Raw genomic sequence first — 5,453 nt, forward strand, 5'->3', positions numbered from 1 at the left:
AAGCCTGCCTTTGTTTAGAGCCAATCAACTTTTGTTGCACATTTTGTAGGGGTACTGTCTCAGGCTCTAGTTGTTTAACTGACAAAGGTAACAGATTGCGTCTCCTCCTGCTGAAAGCCTTTGTGCAGGAGATGAACCAACTTCCGCGTGGGTATTACGATAATCGAATAGTGCGAGGTATGGGTCATAATGTCCGCGCACTGCTTTCTTCATGATATACCTTTACCGATTTTAACTGCACTCTCAACTTTTCCGTTATTTTCGGAATGAAGCGGACAGGAGGTGATGTGATGAAAATGCCAGCCACTTGCAAACCGTGCAAATTCTGTTGAAGCATACTGCGAACCGTTGTCAGAGATGACTATCTCCGGAATTACATGGCGGCTAAATTGCATTTTAAACTGCCGTAGCTGAATCTGTCTTGTCCAACTTATCCGCCTCAAAGAAAGAAGAGTAATAATCAACCGTAATCAGGTACTGACGCCCATTAAACAGGAACAGGTCTGTGCCAACTTTTTGCCAAGGTCTGGATAGAATCTCATGGGGCACTAGTGGTTCTCGAGGCTGATCTGGCTTAAAAGTGTTGCAAATCCTTTAACTTGGCATTCATTCGCGGGCAGTAAAACACTTCTCTAGCCCGTCACAGACATCCTTCAATACCCAGATGAGAAGAGTGGAGCATTTCAATCATTTCTTTCCTGAGATTGGAAGGAACAGTGAGGCGCTCGCCTTTGAACAGGAGACCATCTTTGGCAGTGATTTCTCTAAACTGGAAATACGGCTTGGCCTCTGCTGAAACTTCATCCAGACTCTTAGGCCAACCTTCAAGAACAACTGTTATGAGCATCTAAACGTTGTCATCCTAAATAGTACCGTCTTTGATTTCTTTCAATCGTGCTTCTGAAATAGGAAAATCCTCCACAAGTACTATCTTCTCAAGCTTATGGCAGTACTCGGTCCGTGTGGGAGATTCGTCCAAGTAGGCTCGGGACAAGGGATCAGACATAACCATAAAACTTCCTTTTTGATACTTAACATCGAGGTTATATCGCTGCAAACGCAGTAGCATCCTCTGTAGACGCTTAGGACTAGAGGAACCAAGGTCCTTCTTGGAAATAGCTTCAAGAGATTGATGATCCGTTCTGACATGAACAATGTCTCGACCGTGCAGGTATGTATCAAACCTTTGACAGGCGAAACCTACAGACAACAGTTCTTTTTCAATCTGAACATATCGACTTTCGGCTGGTGTTAGCACTCTTGAAGCAAAAGCTATTGGGTGACCTTCCTGGAGTAGGGAGGCACCAAGTCCACTGAGTGATGCATCACACTCAATTGTGACTTCACCAGTAACATCATAAAACTTCAACACTGGGGCTTGACAAACAAGATTCTTGACACTCTGCACAGCTTCATCATCAATAGGCAGCCAACACCATTCTTCGTCTTTAAGCTGCAGTCGCCTTAACGGCTCACACACAGATGACAGCTTAGGAAAGAACTTTGCTAAGTACGTGACCATGCCTGGCAGAAATCTCTTCAGGGACTTGACATCGGTCGGGGTAGGCATATCACGTATGGCGCGAACTTTGCTAGGATCAGTAACCACACCATGAGATGTGAGCAAATGGCCTTGAGAATGGCGAAGGTTTATCCCCTGAGGATTAAGTGTCAGATTGAGCATAATACATCTTTGCTAAAAAGCTGATCATGTTCCGTCACTGTTTCATCTACCCTGTCTCCGTATCCACAAACCAGGAAGTCGTCGGCAATCACTTCTATTGCTTGGAGACTCTCAATTGCTTCATGCATCTTTCTTTGCCACACCTCGGGTGCAGAGCTGATGCCAAATGGCATCCCCAGCCATCGGAATCGGTCAACGTGGTTGTTAAAGGTGGTATAGTGACTGGAAATGTCACTGAGTTTTACCTTCCAGAAACCACTTTTGGCATCCAATACAGTGAACACTTTAGCGTTGGTAAGTCGAGAAGTCGCATCCTCAACTGTCGGCAATGGGCAGTGAGCAATGGGCAATGAGCAATGGGCAATGGGCAGAATGCTATTGAAATAGCATTGTTCAAATCTTTAGGATCCAAAAAGATCCGGACTGATCCATCTTTTTTGAGAATTGCTTGCAAACTGGACACCCAGTCAGTTGGCTCTGTAACGGGAGCAATAATCTTCTCAGAAACCATCTTGTCAAGCTCTTTCCTCGTTGCCTCCTTCTTAGGGACTGGAACTCTTCCTCTTCTCGTGGGGTGAACAACAGCTGGAACATCCTTGTTGAGTTACATTTTGTACTCTCCCGGCAAACAGCCAATACCTTCAAATACCTCAGCGAACGGTCCAAGCAGGGGATCGCTTTTGACACACACAGTAACTACGTACTAATTCTTGCTTGGATGCCTCAGTTACATTATTCACAGAGTTCTTGTCATCATCAGATTCCATGATTTTTATGAGACCCATGGAGACCCATGCCTTGCAATGAGATGACTTGATGCTAAGAAAAGGTGCAAAGTTTTGATCCACAACAACAAAGTTAAGGTCATGCTTGTTACCTTTATGTTCCACTTTCAGCCATGAGCCTTTCCCTTTAAAAGATCATGCATAACTAATGTAATGTCCTTAGGAACAATTTTGGCTTTCTTTTCAATTTTGGCTTAAATGTACTCCTGAAGAGGCAGAATATTCTCTGTAGAACCAGTATCAATTTGAAATGACAAAGACACTGAATTGTTTAGAGCGAGAGAAACAAAAGCTTGATCCTGTCCACAGATACTGTGAATGTAAAAGACTTCTTCTTTAACTGCGTGGACTTTCGCCCCTTGAGACTTAACACGACATTCGACAGCAAAGTGTCCATCGTTACCACACTTTCTACATTTTTGACCTAAAGCTGGGCACAATTTCCTTTTCATTGCATGTATACCACCACAAAACAAACACTCATTAGACTTTGTGCGACTCTTGTTAAGAGAGAGAGGCTTGCGAGATGGGGATTTTCGGTGCTTGCCCTTCAAAGACATTGCAACTTGTGCTTCTCTGCATTTATTTCTTTGGACGCTGCAAATTCTTCTGAGATCTCGCTCGCTCGACTCTAGAGTGAGTTACTTGACTTGCCTTGATCGTGTCAATGCCTTTATCTAAGTGGAGGTCCCGCTTTCCAAGAAGTTTTTCACGAACTCTGTCATCCTTCATACCAAGAATCAGTCGCTCGCGAACAAGAGATTCGGGGCAGTGTTCAGAACCCACATGTCATCAATGAAGTTATGTAACTATCAAGCGGTTTATCCGAAAACTGTTCACGTTTAAAACTACACCTTTCATAAGTCTCATTTCGTGCCGGTGAACAACGCTCTTCGAACTTTTGGAGTACCTGGTCGATCTTCAGAGCGTCTGAAGAATTACCCCATTGAAAGTGTTATGTATGTCCATCCCTTCTTTGTCGATAACATTTAACAGCGAAGTCACCCGAACTTCTTGTGATGTCTTGTGCATACCAGCCGCTAACTCGTAATACTTCCATTCGCGACGAAACGATTTCCAATTTTGCCTTTGATGCAAACGATCAGAAAGATTGAGTGGAGAAGGAATCTTTGCTGTAGTGCTGACAGCTGCCATGTTGATGAAATTAGACTTGCCACAAGTCGACCTTACGAGAATCCCGAGAAAAAATGTTTTGGCAAGTGAAGCGTGATTTTTCGGACGCGAAGCGGATGAGCGAGCGACGACGTCGCGATAGGTCGATGTGTCTGGCTTGCAAGGTTTTCATTTGCATTTTGCGCCAAAAAGAGGATGACCTCATTCGCAAGTGGCACAATCCTACGAAACAACAAAGAAGCAAACAAAGAAACAAAGACGATTTAAAACGAAAGCTTATTTCAATCTTGAGTCGCTGCTTGCAAGGGAGATCTCCAGTGATAGAAACGAAACACTAGTTCGGAAATTAACGAGTAAGGGAAAGCTTCGAATGGTCAAGAAAGAAACATTATGGTTTATGGGTAGAATGGCTGCTCAATCTGAGTAAATACGGATTTTAATAAAGTTCTGTTTCGTAGACCAGCTCGGAGTTGGTCCACTCGTGAGTTAATCTCCATATACACTGAATTATCGTTAGGGTTACATACGAGAAACCGTACAACGGAAATTTGAAATTTCAAAAAGTGGCGTGCGTGAGGAACCGTAAAATGGAAACCACGATGTAAACAAAAACCAAAATTGTGCCACTTAGTGCGTGACAAAGTATTATACTTAAAATGTATTTTTCTCTGTGTCTGCAGGTAGGGATAAGCTAGTTGCGCTTGTTCAAGGTTGCTATGTGTTGGCTTAGATATTACAAAAAATTTCTCTGTGATGCATAAATTACATTGCTTGGTAAGCGTTAGTAGGTATGCGGGTGCGTTTGCGAGAATTGTTTCCCCACGTGACTGCAAAGACTTTTCAATCAATTGCGAGAAGGATTTACTGAGCTCGGTGTTCATTTTTCCTCTCGTTCATGTTTTAAAATGACATCGGTGGTTTCCAGTCTGGTGCTCGACTCCATCGCGAGTGTGGTTCTTTAAAAAAAATCTCTGTGGCAGTCAGACCGAGTGAATGTCTCAGTGGTTATCCTTGGTTGTTGACACTTACCGGGGGGGGGCTTGGTACACAATTTCCTTTGACTCACTGGTCTAAGCCATATCACTTCCGTAGTCTTGGCACTCACGCTTTTTTCTGGTGTCTTGGTTGCCACATTTTTTGTGGTTTATGTTCTTTGTTCTGCATAGTTTTTTTTTGGTGGTGTTCACTGGCTATTTACTTTACTCGTGGGAAAGGTTTGGTCGTTTGGTGTTTACCCGTTGACCGTCTATGATTGTTTCCAGTGTTCGGTGTACAGCTATAGCTCAATTTTGATGGTGTTTCGGTTAAATGTTTTCCGCAATTTGTGGCCGGTTGGAAAAACATGTGTCGGCCAAGGCTGAATGAAACGCTCTTCCTATATGAGATTTAATTAAGTTTCTGTTACAAAAAAACGGAGGGTTAAAGACCCTCACGGCACTACCATCTACGTCTGTTACATTTTGCTTTGGTAGTCATTTGTGGTGTAGGACTTGAACTAAAGTTTGGAGGTGTAACCGCTCTTGTGTAATGCTTCCTGATATGGGGCGGTGCAAATCCTCGTTGAAACACGTGTTTCATCACATGAACAAAAGCAGAAAGGAAATTGTTACACCACCAACCTACGCCATATGATAACGTGGACATTTCAGACTATCATACATCAATCAAAAATATCCGGAGGTCCCCGAACTCCTGTCTCCAGTCCCCGCTGGCTAAGAGACAACGATGGAATCTAGGAGGTTCGAAAAATGGCAACGGTCTGCGACCATCTGAAGCTGTCTGCGTCGGTCTTAATCGCAGACGATCGTAAAAACTGAATCAAATGTTTCTATTTAAGGAGGCTGGAAAGG

Source organism: Montipora foliosa, unplaced genomic scaffold (genome assembly GCF_036669935.1).
Source record: "Montipora foliosa isolate CH-2021 unplaced genomic scaffold, ASM3666993v2 scaffold_464, whole genome shotgun sequence".
In the NCBI taxonomy this organism is placed as follows: domain Eukaryota; kingdom Metazoa; phylum Cnidaria; class Anthozoa; order Scleractinia; family Acroporidae; genus Montipora; species Montipora foliosa.